The sequence below is a fragment of the Bombina bombina genome, chromosome 1, assembly GCF_027579735.1.
Source record: "Bombina bombina isolate aBomBom1 chromosome 1, aBomBom1.pri, whole genome shotgun sequence".
NCBI classification, from domain to species: domain Eukaryota; kingdom Metazoa; phylum Chordata; class Amphibia; order Anura; family Bombinatoridae; genus Bombina; species Bombina bombina.
In genome coordinates this window covers 51,277,851-51,298,297 of record NC_069499.1, presented here as the reverse complement: position 1 = coordinate 51,298,297, position 20,447 = coordinate 51,277,851, and the positions used below count along the sequence as shown (strand labels likewise).

Below are 20,447 nucleotides of genomic sequence, written 5' to 3'. Positions count from 1 at the left end.
GCTTCTTGGATCCGTTTAAGCACTGCAGCTACATGTACTAAATGGGTCTCCGACGAACTACTAAACACAGCAATGTCATCCAAGTATGTCCAAGCCTACCCCTGCATCCCCTCTAGTAAGCAATTGACCAGGCGTTGGAAGGTAGCCGGGGCATTTCTCATTCCAAATGGCATCACTAAAAATTCATAGAGGCCACTTGAAGTGATGAATGCAGACTTCTCCCTAGCCTCTGGGGTCAGCGGAATCTGCCAGTAGTCTTTGCTCAGATCCATAGTAATCAGATAGCTTGCCCCTGCAAGCTCTTCCATGCAGGGCATGGGGTAGGCATCTGACACCGTCTGAGCATTAAGCTGTCGATAGTCCACACAGAACCATGTGGTTCCATTCTTCTTAGGTACTAGGACTACCGGATTAACCCAAGGACTCTAAGACGGTCTAATTACCCCTAGGGCCAGCATCTCCTCTACTTCCCTCTCTATACTGCCTTTCACCTCTGTGGATATCCGATAGGCACACTTATGCCAATCCCTTCACTGGCTTCCTCTTGCCTCCAGGATTAAACACAAAATGCTCACTCTGACATACAAAGCCCTCAACTGCACTGCTCCCCCTATATCTCAGACCTTGTCTCCAGATACTCTCCCTCCTGTCCCTTTGGCTCTGCTCATGACTCCTACTCTCCTACTATCTTGTCACCTCATCACACTCCCATTTACAGGACTTCTCCAGACTGGCTCCCATCTTGTGGAACTCTCTGCCTCGCTCCACAAGACTCTCCCCTAGTTTTGAAAGCTTCAAGCGCTCCCTAAAGACTCTACTGTCCAGGGATGCATACAACTTACACTAACCTTTCTTTATACCAGTTCCTCTCCTCCATTGCTATCCCCTGAACCCCATTAGCATGTAAACCTAAGAGTCCAGCTGTTTGTAGATCACCTTCTTAAGAGCTGACTACAACAGTGCAACTCTTGGTAGGGTCCTCTACCCGTTTGATCCCTATAAATGTTTTGTTGTACTCCGCCTTTGTTTATAGCGCTGCGGAATCTGTTAGCGCTCTACAAAATAATAATAATAATATATATATATATATATATATATATATATATATATATATCTTATTTGATAAAACAAAGGACATAATCTAAAGCAGGGTTCGACAAAACCAGGGAGCCACTGGCTCCTAAAATTTCACCCCTGAAGTTATTCTTCATATATCTATACACAAATACTATTGCATGGCTCCTAATTATTATTACTAGCTCCTAAATTTTAAACAGATTTGTCGACCCCTAAAAAAAAAAAAAGTTATATAAAATACAAACTGCAAAGTGTAAATGTAACAAAACTCAATTCATGCAGTGCTATATTGAGGTGGGCTTAGAGAAGTATAGCAAAATCTGTCTTTTTAGAAACTTGAGAGGGCTCTTGCAGTGATTGAAACCATTGCATCTGAGCAGAGAGCTTTAGCTCACAAGATCCTAAGAATTAGTCTGAGTAAACATTAAGAAATAAGATGAGGATTTTGTATAGACAGACAGATAAGCTAATCAGGTCAGCTTTGCCTACAAGTTCAGTCTATTTTATTGGATTGTGGTTTCAATTAGCAGAAATAGCTATTTCACATACAGAACTAAACCTAAAGGAACAATTCCCATACTTTAAAATACCTCTAGAACTAGTATAACAAGTCACAAGTCTGTTGGAGTAGCTCAAGGCTCTGTTCTAGGCCCTCTACTCTTCTCTATTTATACTTCCTCACTGCGTAAACTTATTAGTAGCTATGGCTTCAACTATCACCTCTATGCTGATGATACTCAGATCTACCTATCCACCCCTGCACGCTTTCCGTCTGTCCTTTCCCACATCAGCGGCTGCTTATCTGGCATTTCTTCCTGGATGGCCTCTCACCACCTAAAAATCAACATGTCCAAGACTGGAGCTTCTTTTAATCCCCCAAACTAATTCTACTCCAGTTTCTAACTTTACTATCACTGTCGGTGACACCACTATCTCCCCATCACCCCAAGTCCGCTGCCTTGGAGTTACACTCGACTCCAATCTGCCCTTCATACCCCACATCCAATCGCTCTCTTCATCCTGTCGCAACCACCTACGCAATATCTCCAAAATGAGTCCTTTTCTGAGTGCTGAAACTACTAAACAGCTAATCCATTCCCTAGTAATTTCCCGGCTTGACTACTGTAATAACTTACTTACTGGCCTGCCTCTCCCCTCTTCAATCCATCCTAAATGCCTCTGCTAGGCTAATCCACCTCTCCCGATGCTCTGTATCTGCCGCACCCCTCTGTGAGTCCCTTCACTGGCTCCCCATTCACAGCAGAATTAAATTCAAAATTCTCACTTTGACCTACAAAGCCCTTACCAATGCAGCCCCCCCATACCTGTCCTCAATCATCAAAAAATATACTCCAGCCCGTTCCATAAGATCCAACAACGATCTACTCCTTGCCTCTTCTACCATCACCTCCTCTCATGCTAGACTACAGGACTTCTCTCGTGCGGCACCAACCCTCTGGAACGCACTTCCTCGTGCTGTCAGACTTTCCCCCAACCTCTCCTCCTTTAAACGCTCCCTAAAGACCTTCTTGTTCAGGGAAGCCTATAACCAAATCAGTAACTAATGAATTCCACTTGCCTAATAGTTGCCCTCATCTAACTTCACACTAACATCACTCCCACCTTTGCAGTCCCCACCTCCTGTTTCTCACCCTCCTACCCATTTAGATTGTAACTTCCCACGGGAACAGGGCTCCCAATTCCTCCTGTATTTGTTTGTTAAATTTTGTCTGGTGTCTCATATTGTACTGTCCTTTTATCTTTGTTACCTATGAACAGCGCTGCAGAATCTTTTGGCGCTTTATAAATAAAGAATAATAATAAAAAATAGAAACACATTAAGGGGAAACAATTTTAAAATATGCTGTGGACATGAAAGGTGTCAGATCTATTAGGCCTAAAAAAAAATAAGGCTTTATAAAAAACAATAAAATGGACACATCTGTAATTATGTCAGTCACATGGAAACAATATTATAATACTGTAAAACATTAAAGGGGCACTCAAGTCAAAATAAACTTTTATGATTTAGATAGAACATGCCATTTTTATGACACTTTCCAATTTACTTCCATTATGAAATTTTGCAGTCTTTTTATATTCACACTTACTGGGGTACAAGATCCTACTGAGCATGTGCACAAACTGACAGGGTATACGCATACTAGTCTGTGATTGGTTGATGTCTATCTCATGATACAGGGGGACGGAAAATGGTAGAAAAAATACATTTGTCAGAAAAAAAAAAATCTACTACTTATTTGAAATTCAGAGTAGGTGTTAAATCATTGTCTTTTTATTATGCACTTGTTAATTATGTAATTCCACTGCATTGAGTGGCCCTTTAATTAACAATACCATTTATTAATGAGATACCGTAATGGGAGTTTTATTCTACATTTTGTACTTTGAGATACTACTATTTTTGAAATGACTAATTATTATAGTATATTCTATAATATATTTTAAATATTTCTATAATATAATACTTATTTAAAAAAAAAAATAATATACATATATATTTAAAATATCTTTAGATGTTGTATATCAGGAGAACACAATGTCTCTGTAATGTTCCAAGTACATTAATAAAAGTTGATTATGACAAAAAAAAAAAAAAAAAGGTCTACATGCGCCATTTTCTCTTAGAATTATCTTGAAACCTTCAAGTGCCACTCACTTTTATTTCAAAAAGAGGACGTTTTTCTCGGCTTCCTTGAATTACATGTCAAGAACACAAGATCATCTCTTAGCTGTGCTACAGGAGACTATAAAGAGCGACTCATTCCCAACACATAAACTAATGTACAGTTACACGCACTGAGCAGAATTCTGAGGACCTTTATTTAATACAAAGAGAACAAACAGAAACCAGAAAGAAAACAAAAAGTATAACCTGCTTGCAATACCATAATTGGCCTACAGATGGCTCTTTCACAGTCACTGATGATAAGTTTATGCCATCTGTTTAGGATAATATGGTACCCATTTCATCAGAATTTAATGAGTCTTTTCCTGTAATAATTTAACAGCCGTAATAATAATAATCGCTTGTTAGACCTCTATACTGCTACATTTTTCACCTATGAAACATGGATCACTCATCACATTTAACAAACTACATAGATGCTAAGGCAGCCCACGGCAGATCGCTGTTTGGCTTGAGAGGTGACACTTTCACCTCTTAGCCAATAGCCATGTGGGAAATTCGGCTTGGGGCCCTTGGGAGCTGGATTTCCCACACGCTATTTGCTAAGAGGTGAAAACTCTCACCTCTCTAGCAAAACAGCATTCTGCCGTGGGCTGCCTGAGCAGCTCAGAACGGCAAACGCTTGAAACAAATAAAGGAGCTTTCAGCATGAATTATTTTATACTTCATGAATGAAAGGCCCCTTTGTTTCAATGGTTGATCCTAGCGTTTCACAGACGCTAGGATTCACTTTCACTTTAAGTACCATTTATAAATAACAGAAAATGTTATAGTATTGGAAAAGTATTACACTACCCTCACCCAGCTACTTCATCATGCCAGTCGGCTGGCAAAATGTTCTGTAGAGAACACTGCACACTGAGGCCTATTTAATGGTTTATTACAAAGAGACTAATGATCAAAAGCTTGCGGAATCGAGAGAAATCAAGCAAATTTTTGGGATTAGTTTTTTAGCCTTATATTATTAAGTAGCGAGTCTCTCACATCAAGAATCCTACATAGCAAAATAAACATCTCTCAAGCTAAAATTTGTGCTTTTAAAATTGTAAGATGGACATCGCCATACGGCATCTTATATCATCTAGCCTGAGCGGAGAAGGCACATAGGCTGAAGAACAACTGAAACGCTGCAAGATGTGAAGATTCAACCAGAATTTCTGCGAATAACTCACCTTTAATTTCAAATGTGGGACTATTCTGTATTCCTGCGGTGTGCAGCTCGAGACCAGCTCTGCAGCTCTAAGCAGGCGTCAAAACGGCTTTCACTAAAGAAAAAAAATATTTTATAATTCTGACATTTTCAGAAAAAGATATGCATCAAAAAAAAAGCAAAAACACAAATGCAGATTTTAATCGTTAAAATCTTCACTGCATTTTCTAAACTCTTTCTCCCCATAAAACAACAGATATAGCACCCCAGTATATAAAAAATGCACTTTTCTGCCCCAGGGGTAAAAGCAAAATATTTTATTTAAAATGTGCACATTTATAGTATAATAACTATATCAGCTACTGAGAAGTTTGCACTGCCCTGCAGTCAGCCCAGAGGCCATCATTTTAAAAAGCCTACTTCATTAAAGTATTAAAAGGAAGGTCTACACCAGAATTGTTATTGTTTAAAAAGAAAGATAATACCTTAAATTATCCATTCCCCAGTTTTGCACAACCAACATTGTTATATTAATACACTTTTTACCTCTGTGATTACCGTGCATCTAAGCCTCTGCAAACTGCCCCCTTATTTCAGTTCTTTTGACAGACTTGCTTTTTAGCCAATCATTAGGTAGGTAACTCATCGGGCATAAACACAAAGTTATCAATATGGCACACATTAACTAACGCCCTCTAGTTGTGAAAAAAAATGTCAAAATGCATTCAGATAAGAGGTGGCCTTCAAGGGCTAAGAAATTTGAATATGAGCCTTCTAGGTTTAGCTTTCAATTAAGAATACCAAGAGAACAAAGCAAAATTGATGATAAAAGTAAATGGGAAAGTTGTTTAAAATGACAAGCCCTATCTGAATCATGAAAGTTTATATTTGACTAGACTGTCCCTTTAAAGGGACAGTAAACCCAAACATTTTCTTTCATTATTTAGATAGAGAATACAATTTTTAAAAAGTTTCCAATTTACTTCTATTATCAAATTTGTTTAGTTCTCATGTTATTGTTTGTTGAAGGGATACCTAGGTAGGTAGCGTTCACATGCCTGAAGCACTACATGACAGGAAATAGTGCTGCCATCTAGTGCTCCTGCTAATGTATAACATTGTTGCAAAACTGCTGCAATATAGTGTTATGGACACATGCACACTCATGAGCTTACATCCCAGCTTTTCAACAAAGGATAACAAAAAACAAAGACAATTTGATAACAGAAGTAAATTGGAAAGTTGTTTAAAATTGTATGCTCTATCTGAATCATGAAAGTTTATATTTGACTAGACTGTCCCTTTAACTGGAGTGGAACAGGAGCACAACTTTATTTTATTCCTGCAGAGGTTTAGCACATATTAAAAGCAATTTGTTTAAAATGAACAGGAATTATAATATTTGTATTTTACTCTATAAGATTACATATCAAGAACAAGAAAAGGAGTAAAACAATGCAAATAAAGATACACGGTATTAAAATTCATATTTATGATAGACAGGTAGAGAGCATCTATCCGTATTATCTAAAGACCTTTCAGAACATTGGCAAAACAGGTCAAATCACTGCAGCAAATCACTTCCAGAAGTGACAAAGTGCAGATGAACTTCGCAGGATTGGATTAGTGGCAATGTAAATACGTTTAAAATTAGAGGTACTGTAATTCATCAATTTAATTAGCTTCATATATTTACCGATTTAAAAGCCTTTATTTTGCATTTTCATATCGGTTTAAAATCAGCCCGGTTTTTAGGGGTTTTTTTGGGTCCGGTCACGTTCTTGAATCACCCAATAGTAAGCCTGGCCGTTAGGCGGCCGTCATTTGACGTCACAACTAGGGATGCACCGATACCGATACCAAGCATTTGCATGAGTACTTGTACTCGTGCAAATGCACCGATACTTAAACCGATACCTCCTACCCATATGCTATCTTGTGGTGTTTTTTTCAAACTGCATGTTCCCATTTCATTTTAACCCCTTAATGACCACAGCACTTTTCCATTTTCTGTCCGTTTGGGACCAAGGCTATTTTTACATTTCTGCAGTGTTTGTGTTTAGCTGTAATTTTCCTCTTACTCCTTTACTGTACCCACACATATTATATACCGTTTTTCTCGCCATTAAATGGACTTTCTAAAGATACCATTATTTTCATCATATCTTATAATTTACTATAAACAAAATATAAAATATGAGGAAAAAATGGAAAAAAAACACACTTTTTCTAACTTTGACCCCAAAAATCTGTTACACATCTACAACCATCAAAAAACACCCATGCTAAATAGTTTCTAAATTTTGTCCTGAGTTTAGAAATACCCAGTGTCTACATCTTCTTTGCTTTTTTTGCAAGTTATAGGGCCATAAATACAAGTAGCACTTTGCTATTTCCAAACCACTTTTTTTCAAACTTAGCGCTAGTTACATTGGGACACTAATATCTTTTAGGAATCTCTGAATATCCCTTGACATGTATATATATTTTTTTAGAAGACATCCCAAAGTATTGATCTAGGCCCATTTTGGTATATTTCATGCCACCATTTCACCACCAAATGCGATCAAATAAAAAAAATTGTTCACTTTTTCACAATTTTGTTACAACTTTAGGTTTCTCACTGAATTTATTTACAAACAGCTCGTGCAATTATGGCACAAATGGTTGTAAATGCTTCTCTGGAATCCCCTTTTTTCATAAATAGCAGACATATATGGATTTGGTGTCGCTTTTTGGTAATTAGAAGGCCGCTAAATGCCACTGCGCACCACACGTGTATTATGCCCAGCAATGAAGGGGTTAATTACGGAGCATGTAGGGAGCTTGTAGGGTTAATTTTAGCTTTATTGTAGTGTAGTAGACAACCCTAAGTATTGATCTAGGCCCATTTTGGTATATTTCATGCCACCATTTCAACGCCAAATGCGATTAAATAAAAAAAAAAAAAAAAAAAGTAAAATTTTTCACAATTTTAGGTTTCTCACTGAAATCAACCTCCATGATACCCCCCAAACAGCTCTTTACCCATCCCCCTCTAACTTATTAGTAGCCATCTTTGGTACTGGCAGCTGTCTGCCAGTACCCAGTTTATAGTAAAACATGTTTTTATTATTTTTTTAAATAATTTTCTGTAGTGTAGCTTGCCCCCCCCCCAAAAGACCAATCCACCACCCCCTCCCAGATCTCTTAGATCGACATATTTAAATATATTTGGCAATCACTGCCACTTTTCTCCCATCATTTTTCTGTAGTGTAGCGGTTTCCACCCGCTCCCTACCCCCGCGCGTGCACCCGGCGTTCCCGCCCACGATCCCGCCCCCCTCCACATCATACGGCCCATCGATGGCCGCCCACCCGCCTCCCACACTGGCTCCCACCCACCAACGAAACCAGCCATCGATGTCCGGTACAGAGAGGGCCACAGAGTGGCTCTCTCTGCATCGGATGGCCAAGGGGGGTTATTGCAGGATGCCTCGATGTTGAGGCATCACTGCAATAACCGGAAAGCAGCTGAAAGCGAGCAGGATCGCTTCCAGCTGCTTTCCAGACCGAGGACGTATGCCATACGTCCTCAGGCGTTAAGTGTGTTTTTTTTGAGGACGTATGGCGTACGTCCTTGGTCGTTAAGGGGTTAAACTGGAGTGGAGACTAAACTAACAATTGTTTACTACTGTTCTGCCATTACAAATTGCTGTTATTTGTATTATTGTAGGAGAGATCACTGTACCTCGTTCAGACAAACCCCTGAAGTACTGGGCAGTTAATAAACAGATTTCCAGCTCTGGCTAAAATGGCCCAAAAATATCTTTCTGCCCCATGCAGTAGTGTAGAAAGTGAAAGGCTGTTCAGCTTAGAGTCGAACCTCCATACAAATGTCAGATTGATGTTATATAACAGCCCTACAACCCAATTGCATCACCCCTTTAAATTTAATATTTTATTGTAATATTTTTTATTTATAAACATGTTCAGTGAACTTTTTTATTATTTCATAATGTCTTTTGAATTACAGTCCTTTTTTAATTATAAAGAAGGAATATTAAATAATTAGTCTGTATTGTGCTTGGTAAAGTATCGGTAATTGGTATCGGCGAGTATTTGAAAACAAGTATCGGTACTTGTACTCATCGGTACTTGTAGTCATAAAAAAATGGTATCGGTGCAACCCTAGTCACAACATATTTGGACGTTCTGCGCATGCGTTTGCATTATTACCTTTAACTTCCTACCCGGGCTCGCTCCAGTTTAGCGCATGCGCAATTACGATAGAGACCACAAAATATTGAATTTCACTCACGCAGGCGCAAATAGAAGATAAGCCGAGGTGTGCGCATGCGCACTTTGTCCGGCAAGCGAGAACGCGCTTTTGAAGTACGTATAGAGTGGGTGGGACCGCTTTGTACGTAATAGACTGTAAAATCCGGAAATTCATGGAGGGAGGAGCGAAGACCAGCAAAGTAGGTAAAAAAACATTAGTTATAAATACAATAATACATATTAAAATAATTTTTTTTAAAATAGCGATCACACTATATAGCATGTCAGTAATATAGTAAAGGTGAGAAAACCGGCAAACTTTACCTTCACTTTAAAGGGACAGTCAAGTCCAAAAAAACTTTCATGATTTAAATAGGGAATGTCATTTTAAACAACTTTCCAATTTACTTTTATCACCAATTTTGCTTTGTTCTTTTGGTATTCTTAGTTGAAAGCTAAACCTAGCAGGCCCATATGCTAATTTCTTAGACCTTGAAGACTGCCTCTAATCTGAATGCATTTTTACCACTAGAGGGCATTAGTTCATATGTTTCATATAGATAACATTGAGCTCATGCACGTGAAGTTACCATGGAGTAAGCACTGATTGGCTAAAATGCAAGTCTGTCAAAGGAACTGAAATAAGGGGGCAGTCTTTAGAGGCTTAGATACAAGATAATCACAGAGGTAAAAGGTGTATTTCTAGAACACTGTTGGTTATGCAAAACTGGGTAATGGGTAATAATGGGATTATCTTTCTTTTTAAACAACAAAAATTCTGGTGTTGACTGTCCCTTTAAAGGGACATAATATCCATATGCTAAATCACTAGAAAGTGATGCAGCATAACTAAAAAAAACAGAAGAAAATATTACCTGAGCATCTCTATGTAAAAAATAACAGAAATATTTTATTCCAAACCGATCCTTCAGCTACTGCCAGCTGTGTGTTGAAAAACAAACAAAACTTTGCTTTACTGTGATCTTGTGAGATTTCAGAGGGAAATAACATGACTGTGGCTCCCATGTAAGTCCCAGGACTAGTATCTTGATTTGCAATGGGATGTGGCTACTGACAAATTTTGAGGTAAATTATCTTCCTTTTTTACATAGAGATATTCAGGTGATATTTTCTGTATCACTTTCCAGTGGTTCAACATTTGGGTATCGTGAAACTCAACGTTCCATTGCCCTGTAAAATGTTAACTTACGAAAAATAAAAATTGTGCTATATTTAAAGTGAATGTAAAGTTTCATCAAGTAGTGCCCGGTTTTTAAAAATACTATTAAAAACCGGGGCACTTTCATTGATGAAACTTTACATTGCACCATATCTGTAGAAATACTTACCTCTTTTCGTCTTGAAAGCCACACCAGCCCGTCGCAAGCCTCTTCCTATGTCAGCAATGACGATTCCGGCATCCTTCAATCATGGCTTCCCCCCCGGGGGAAGCATTGCTTAAAGCAACGTCGTGATTGGAGGAAGGCCGGAATAGTCATTTCTGACGTAGGAAGAGGCTTGCGACGGGCTGGTGCGGCTTTCAAGACGAAGAGGTAAGTATTTCTACAGATATGGTGCACTGTAAAGTTTAATCAATTATTACTTTTATCTCTATCTCTATGCAGAGATAAAGCTATAACCGTTTACAAGATTACATAGTTTCTCTCTTTTCTATTCCTTTGCAATCAAGCTATGTACATTGCTGGAATACAGTCAATGTATTTCTTCTGACTAATCATAGTAGTTCTCATATAAACTAATCAGTCTCTAAAATGTCTCACTTATAATCAGTTAGACCTAACTCTATCCAAAGATTTCCCAATCTCATTGATTATTTTGGAATTAAAGGGACATGAAACCCAATTTTTTTTCTTTCATGGTTTTGAAAGAGCATGCAATTTTAAACAACTTTCTAATTTACTTCTATTTTGTAATTTGATTCATTCTCTTGATATCCTTTGCTGAAAAGCAAATCTAGATAGGCTCAGTAGCTGCTGATTGGTGGCTGCACATAGATGCCTCATGTGATTGGCTCACCCATGTGCATTGTTATTTCGTCAACAAAAGATATCTAAAGATAGAGATAAAGATCTATATAAAGAACTCATCTCATTACTTTAATAAGTGACAAAATAAGTGTAAAGTTTTAGTGTCTATAAAACACTGGGAGCTGCCATGTTGTAACTTGTGTTACCTTCTCTGCTGTGGCCAATTAGGGACCGATATAAATAGGTCACTAGAGTGTGCAGCCAATGGCTGTGTGGAATGTAAGTATTCTGCACTTCCATTTCTAACAGGAACTGAAAAGCTCACAATTTCAGAATGGAATTACAGGCAAAGAGGACAAAATAAATAATGAAAGTATATTGCAGAGTTGTTTTATATATACAATTTATCATTTTATATCACCATCTCAAAGTGTTTAATGTCCCTTTAATAAACTTAATACGTTATATAACTCGTTCTGCCGCTTTGTGCTACAATGTAACTACAGGACCCACCATTGTGACATGCTAAAAGAACTAAACTGGCTGACGCTGGAATCCAGACGCACCCTCCATCTTTCCTGCCTTGTGTTTAAGAGCCTTTCTAGGAAGCTCCCACCCTACCTGAGCAGAATGCTTCCCCGGCTATTCCCACCTCCTATAACCTCCGATCCAGTACCAGCACATTATTTAGCTTGCCTCAATACAAAAAGATAGCAGCTCGATCCTTCTTTTCCTACAGAGCACCACAATTATGGAACGGCCTCCCGCACACTTTCAAACCTTCCCCAAGCCTAATATCCTTTAAGAGATCCCTCTATACATATCTCAAAACAATGTGCCTGTCATGGTTGATTAAATATTTCCTACCAGTTCTATGTTAAATGTTTGCATATATTGTGTATTATTATTGTTTTTGTATTTTATTGTACACTATTGTATCAATGCAATGTTTTGTGGACCTAGGACATACTTGAAAACGAGAGAAATCTCAATGTATCCTTCCTGGTAAAATATTTTATAAATAAATAAATAAATAAATAAAATGTCAATTTTGATGCTAAAGTGCCCGTTTTAAAAAAAAAAAAAATCAATTAAAAACAGGGGCACTTTAATTTATCAAAATTTACATTTCACTCCTGTTGTGAAAAAAAAACAACTTACCTTTTAATCTTGACAGCAGCTCCAGCTTCCTCCGGTCGTTGCAAGCCATTTCTGACGTAAGAAATGATGGATAGGTCATCCTCCAATCACGGCTTCCCCCCCGGGGGAATCAGTGCCTGATTCAACGCCGTGATTGGAAGAAGCCGGATTCCTCATTTTAGATCCAGGAAGAGGCTTTGCGACGGGTGGAGGAAGCTGGAGCGGCTGTCAAGTTTAAAAGGTAAGTTTTTTTTTCACAACAGGAGTGAAATGTAAAATTTTGATGAATTAAAGTAACCCTGTTTTTAATAGAATTTTTAAAAACCGGGCACTTTAGCATCAAAAATAATATTCACTTTAAGTTTTATAATATAGTGCAGCAGTTGAAAATTGCATTGCAAATTAGCTGCAGAGAAAAAAAAAAAGACATTTTATGTTCTTAAAATGTCTGAAAAAAATCCCTGAGAGCCAATCAACAATAAATGCACTGCTGCTTTGCAGCGCTATTCCATATCTGACTGTTCTCTTCAAACAGCACTTTGTTCTGGATGCACTGTGTTAAGGAAAACTTACACAGTGCAGCCAGAGTACAGTGCTGTTTGACAACAGCCTGATGATGCAGAGGAGCTCTGCAAAGGGAAAGAGGCAACAGTTCCTGCATGTGTCCATGTCTGCATTTTCTGTAAAGACATCAGATCACAACATGTTCTGCCTTGCAGGTAACTATATAAATATATAATATTTGATTTGGTCAACACATCTTCATAACTTTAGATATAAAATAAAAATTTAACACTTAAAAATGTAACACTTAAAAGGAACAGTAAGTCAAACTTTCATGATTCATATACAGCAAGCAATTCTAAACCACCTTTTCAATTTACTTCTATTATCTATTTTGTTTTGTTCTCTTAGTATCATTTGTTGAAAAGCATACATAGGTAGGCTCTGGAGCTGAAATGCTTTACTGGGAGCTAGCTAGTGATTGGTGGCTGCATACATATGCCTCTTGTCATTGACTCATCAGATGTACTCGGCCCCAAGGCAGAACATGCAGTGATCGGAGATGTAATCGCAGAAAATGCAGCATTTCTGCAGAAAGAACAGGACATATGCAGGAAATGTTACTGCTTTAACTTTGCATCGCTGCTTCACATCAGGCTGTTCTCTTCAAACAGAGCTTTGCTCTGGCTGCACTGTGTAAGTTTTCCTTAACACAGAGCATCCACAGCAAAGTGCTGTTGGAAGTGAACAGTCAAATATGCAGTAGTGCTGCATAGCAGTAGATTGTTGAATGGTTCTTAGATTTTTTTTTTTTCAAACCTGCCCCTAGCCTTTCCCAGTTTGCGTTCTGCCTCTGGGGTACTCAGCTAGCTCCTAGCAGTGCATTACTGATCCATCAACAAAAGGATACCAAGAGAATGAAGCAAATTTGATAATAAAATTTAAATTGTATGCGCTGCCATGAACGAAAATCTTTGGGTTTCATGTCCCTTTAAGCAATGTACCAGTTAGACAAACTGCTGAGCTATTTCAGCAAAATATTCTCGTCTCTCTTATCCTATAACAACTAAACGGTGCATGCATGCTCTAATTTAGGGAGCACTCTGCTTCACTCCTATTGATGGTGTTAGAAGGACGGTGTACTGTAGAACCCCTTACTGCGTTTACAATGACTTGTATTTATTATTATTTATCTGTAGATTCCGCAGCCCTAAGACTTGTACCAGTTACAGAGTATAAAACAGAGGAAATGTATCCGTGTTCTCCCTGGGAGCTATTTAATGGGCACACCACTTAGCTGATTTTACGGGCCACCCCTGTGTGCTTTAAATGGCTTAAATGGACATGCAACCCAAAGTTTTTCTTTCATGATTCAGATAGAGCAGATGATTTTAATTTTCAAACAACTTTACAACTTACTTCTATTATCTAATGTGTTTTGTTCTCTTGGTAAACTTTGCTGAAATGTATACCTAGGTAGGTTCAGGAGCTGCTGATTGGTGGCTGAACATATATGCCTCATGTTATTTGCTCACCAATGTGTTCAGCTACTTCCCAGAAGTGCATTGCTGCTTCTTCAACGAATGATACCAAGAAAATTTAGCAAATTAGAAAGATGTGAACCAAGAAAGAAAGATTTGGGATTCATGTCCCTTTAAGTTAACATTTATTGATAACAGAAAATGTTATAATATTGCAAAGTATTACACTGCCCCTTGGCAAAATGTGCAAAAAATAATTTAAGTTTATTTTTATATATGAAATAACTGTTTTTTGCTCTTTAAAACCAAAATTCATTAAAATTAGCTGAGCTTGCAGGGAGAACCAGTTTTATTACCATATTCTATTTATACACAAAGGCTTCCTTATCTCTGTGAGATAACAATAGAAAATTAACATATTAGTTCCTACCTCTCCCATTCTCCAATGAGAGTAATTTAATCTGTTAGAATAGATCTTGTTTACATAGCTTTTCTTTACCAATTACAGCAGTATTGGATTTTTTAGCATAGGTGGAGGTTTCAACAGGCAAAAGCAGCTATTAATAATAATATAATAAAGGTAAATTAGCTATTTGTAAACAAACACTCCAACAGGTAAAATGAATCCTAGGGATCACAAAAGGGCAGTAAAGTAGAAAAATAAACTGACATGATTCAGATAGTGCATGCCATTTTTAAACAACTTTCCAATTTAATTCTATTATCGGATTGTTGAAAAGCATAGCTAGGTAGGCGTAGGTGCAGCAATGTGCTCATGGGTGCTAGCTGGTGATTGGTGGCTGAAATTATATATATATATATATATATATATATATATATATATATATATATATATATATATATATATATATAATATCTCGTCATTGGATACTGCAATGTTTTTAGCTAGCTCCCAGTAGTGCATTGCTGCTCCTTCAACAAAGGATAACATGAGTACAAAGCAAATCTGATAATAGAAATAAATTAGAAATTTTTTAAGATCGTATTCTTTACATGAAAGAAAAAATGTGGGTTTCATGTCCCTTTAAAGGCTCACAACTATACACAAACATATCAGGAAGTGAAAGTGATGCTATCTGTAGTACCTAAGGGCCACGTTGCTCTTTTGAGTGTTCTATACATGAAATAATTTGTTCTCATAAACTAAATACAGACACAGTGTTCCCCACAGGACATTTTGTCAGGTGGAATAATGAAGTAGCCAGGGGGACAGTGTAATACTTTGTAAAATTATAACATTTTCTGCTATCCAAGGCACAAATTGACTGCATCATTTAACACAAATGTATTTAATAGAATCTGTGCAATAAGCATTTAATACTAACTCATTTTAAGTAAATATTGGTTTACATTTTAGCCAGTGATCAGTAAAACAAGACGGTGGTGCACTTTTAATAAGGTCCCGGGGGAAACACTGCAGACACCTTCCTAATACATCATTTAAAAAGCCATGCACCTTATACCATATGCCCATAATGCAGGAGCTGCTTCCCAAAATATGCTTGAGGGTGTCCCAGTCTGACACCCAGACACCTGACAGACTTAAAATGAGTACAACTCAGATCATATCCCCTAACCCACACAGTGACCATCCTGATCTCGAACTTTCCTCCCTATACCCTTCTGTTAATAGTCTGATACACACAGTCCCTATGCACTTACTGACTGTAACATTGTTTTCTGAATGGAACACACCCCTCCCCCAGCTTCCTTCCTCATAATAACTTCCTGCACATAATCTCACATTTTAAAGTCAACATGTTCAAGTAATCTTTATTTATTTAAAAGGCTTCGATTTCATTTAAAAGATAGACGCGCACACACAATCCAATGACTTCAATTTGAAGCTGACTTGACTTGCATCTCCCTACTTCGGAAAATGTTTTACTCGCTTGCACAGTTTTTTTATGCTGCTGGATCTGCCTGCACAGCATCTCTTTTTGTATTATGCCAGATGCTTGTTACTTTACTCGTTTTCTTATTGCACAATAATATTTAACTTCCTTTTATGTGATTCCTCAATTTCTAACCTCTTCTCTCAAATCTCCTTTTATCCTCCAAATGGTTCTGTTATGTTATATTGAAACCTTTTCTGCTTTCTCTTCCCTTTCAAAAGTATATTAAGTTGCAGTTTTTTTCACTAAGAGTTCTCTCTTGTTCTTGTGTTAGTCTATGGAATTTCAACATTTAAAAAGCCGAGAGGTGTGCGAGTGTTAAAGGGACATGAAACCCAGCCATTTTCTTTTGTGATTCAGACAGAGCATACCATTTTAAACAACTTTCTAATGTATTTCTATTATCAATTTTTCTTTTTACTCTTGGCATCTTTTGTTGAAAAGCATGGACGTAAGCTCAGGAGCGTGAACATATAAGGAACACTATATGGCAGCAGTTTTGCAAGACTGTTATCCATTTGCAAGAGCACTAAATGGCAGCACTATTTCCCACCATGGAGTGCTCCAAATGCCTACCTAGGTATCTCTTCAACACAGAATATCATGGGAACTAAGAAAATTTCCTAATAGAGGTAAATTAATAACTTATTTAAAATTGTATGCTCTGTGTGAATCCCAAAAGAACAGTTTTGGGTTTCCTATCCTTTAAATGGATGGGCTCCCTAGACTAACACATGATTCTTTAGAGGCCCTATCTGCACCACTGGAACTTTAATTATGTTTCATTTCTCTTAGTTCCCCTTCTTTAATTATCCATTGCAACGTGCATGTCCATCACAGGGTCTTATGTATTTATCCCATGTACTTTAGTTATCGTCTCCTCATCACATTATCTTTTCTCTGATCACCTGCACTGTCCATCACAGGGTCTTATGTATTTATCCCATGTACTTTAGTTATCGTCTCCTCATCACATTATCTTTTCTCTGATCACCTGCACTGTCCATCACAGGGTCTTATGTATTTATCCCATGTACTTTAGTTATTGTCTCCTCATCACATTATCTTTTCTCTTATCACCTGCACTGTCCATCACAGGGTCTTATGTATTTATCCCATGTACTTTAGTTATTGTCTCCTCATCACATTATCTTTTCTCTTATCACCTGCACTGTCCATCACAGGGTCTTATGTATTTATCCCATGTACTTTAGTTATCGTCTCCTCATCACATTATCTTTTCTCTGATCACCTGCACTGTCCATCACAGGGTCTTATGTATTTATCCCATGTACTTTAGTTATTGTCTCCTCATCATATTATCTTTTCTCTTATCACCTGCACTGTCCATCACTGGGTCTTATGTATTTATCCCATGTACTTTAGTTATTGTCTCCTCATCATATTATCTTTTCTCTGATCACCTGCACTGTCCATCACAGGGTCTTATGTATTTATCCCATGTACTTTAGTTATTGTCTCCTCATCATATTATCTTTTCTCTTATCACCTGCACTGTCCATCACAGGGTCTTATGTATTTATCCCATGTACTTTAGTTATTGTCTCCTCATCACATTATCTTTTCTCTGATCACCTGCACTGTCCATCACAGGGTCTTATGTATTTATCCCATGTACTTTAGTTATCGTCTCTTCATCACATTATCTTTTCTCTGATCACCTGCACTGTCCATCACTGGGTCTTATGTATTTATCCCATGTACTTTAGTTATCGTCTCTTCATCACATTATCTTTTCTCTGATCACCTGCACTGTCCATCACTGGGTCTTATGTATTTATCCCATGTACTTTAGTTATTGTCTCCTCATCACATTATCTTTTCTCTGATCACCTGCACTGTCCATCACAGGGTCTTATGTATTTATCCCATGTACTTTAGTTATTGTCTCTTCATCACATTATCTTTTCTCTTATCACCTGCACTGTCCATCACAGGGTCTTATGTATTTATCCCATGTACTTTAGTTATCGTCTCTTCATCACATTATCTTTTCTCTGATCACCTGCACTGTCCATCACTGGGTCTTATGTATTTATCCCATGTACTTTAGTTATCGTCTCTTCATCACATTATCTTTTCTCTGATCACCTGCACTGTCCATCACTGGGTCTTATGTATTTATCCCATGTACTTTAGTTATCGTCTCTTCATCACATTATCTTTTCTCTTATCACCTGCACTGTCCATCACAGGGTCTTATGTATTTATCCCATGTACTTTAGTTATTGTCTCTTCATCACATTATCTTTTCTCTGATCACCTGCACTGTCCATCACTGGGTCTTATGTATTTATCCCATGTACTTTAGTTATTGTCTCTTCATCACATTATCTTTTCTCTGATCACCTGCACTGTCCATCACTGGGTCTTATGTATTTATCCCATGTACTTTAGTTATTGTCTCCTCATCATATTATCTTTTCTCTTATCACCTGCACTGTCCATCACTGGGTCTTATGTATTTATCCCATGTACTTTAGTTATCGTCTCTTCATCACATTATCTTTTCTCTGATCACCTGCACTGTCCATCACAGGGTCTTATGTATTTATCCCATGTACTTTAGTTATTGTCTCTTCATCACATTATCTTTACTCTGATCACCTGCACTGTCCATCACAGGGTCTTATGTATTTATCCCATGTACTTTAGTTATTGTCTCCTCATCACATTATCTTTTCTCTGATCACCTGCACTGTCCATCACTGGGTCTTATGTATTTATCCCATGTACTTTAGTTATCGTCTCTTCATCACATTATCTTTTCTCTGATCACCTGCACTGTCCATCACAGGGTCTTATGTATTTATCCCATGTACTTTAGTTATCGTCTCTTCATCACATTATCTTTTCTCTGATCACCTGCACTGTCCATCACAGGGTCTTATGTATTTATCCCATGTACTTTAGTTATTGTCTCTTCATCACATTATCTTTACTCTTATCACCTGCACTGTCCATCACTGGGTCTTATGTATTTATCCCATGTACTTTAGTTATCGTCTCTTCATCACATTATCTTTTCTCTGATCACCTGCACTGTCCATCACAGGGTCTTATGTATTTATCCCATGTACTTTAGTTATTGTCTCTTCATCACATTATCTTTTCTCTGATCACCTGCACTGTCCATCACTGGGTCTTATGTATTTATCCCATGTACTTTAGTTATTGTCTCTTCATCACATTATCTTTTCTCTGATCACCTGCACTGTACCTGCCACGAGTCCTTTATATTTTCCATTTACTTGATTGGATTTTTTTTGTTGATGTTTTTTGTTAAATACATTATCCTGTCCCTCTCATCTCCTCCCAATGTTTCAAAGAACAGCCTCTCTCTCTCATCATCTTCGTTCTCTGCATCTCTTCTCACCTTTTCATCATTCAATATCCCTCAACTCCCCACCCAGTTTCCTATCACTTTCTTATTATCTCTCGCCACCCTCTAACCATTTCAAATCCCCCTTTTTACATTGACCATCTTTAGTCTGTCCCCTTCCATTATCTCCTCTTTCCATCCTTATTAAATATGTGACCTATGTGCATGCTCTCCCCTCTCATTACACTAGTCCCAGCATTACTGCTTTTGCACAATTTCCCCTCACACTTCCCCTCTTGCCTCATAATTACATTAATTTCACACATAATAATGTGTTATGCCCCTCGTTGTTTCCCTTTGCATTATATCTCCGTTACTACCATCTTCGCACCCATCAACCAAACTTACCTCTTGTCCCATAGGTACCAACACTTCACTTCTTGCTGTAACTGTCACCATTGCAACTATGGCAACTTGAACCTGCCGCCAGCTTCAGGAAGCAGGAAGTAGCCCTTACTAGATTAGATGCGCATGGTAGCAAGGGAAATGTAGTTCACAAATCCTTAAAGCTACGGTTACTCAAATACTTGCAGACTACATTATCCATCATCCATCGCGTTATGGGCGAGGCCGACTAAGAATTTGTTGTAGCAGCGCCTAGTTGAAGGGCGGCTGGATTGGCGGGGGCATAGAAGCCACACCCATTTACATCTATCTCTTATTTGCTAGGGTGCGGGATAATATGAAGTTCCAGCTGTAGGGGTCACTGTGGTACAATAAGTGGGCACTAGCTGGCAATACTTTGTATGGGTAATCTATATCAGCTATGGATTTAATAATAAACAAATAAGTTTTATATTAATGTTGGTTGATATAAG

At 37.8% G+C, this 20,447-nt stretch overlaps 1 protein-coding gene across 1 annotated transcript in view; it reads right to left on the bottom strand.

Annotated features, from left to right (window-relative positions):
- The window catches only part of CEP128 (centrosomal protein 128), a 667,652-nt gene extending 647,614 nt beyond the window's left edge, over window positions 1-20,038 (bottom strand). The window contains exons 1-2 of the mRNA XM_053697350.1: window positions 19,978-20,038; window positions 4,960-5,052 (exon numbers count right to left, since the gene is read on the bottom strand). The gene's annotated coding sequence lies outside the window, so the exon portion shown is untranslated. The remainder of the gene's footprint in view (window positions 1-4,959; window positions 5,053-19,977) is intronic.
- Between the last annotated feature and the right edge of the window lie 409 nt (window positions 20,039-20,447).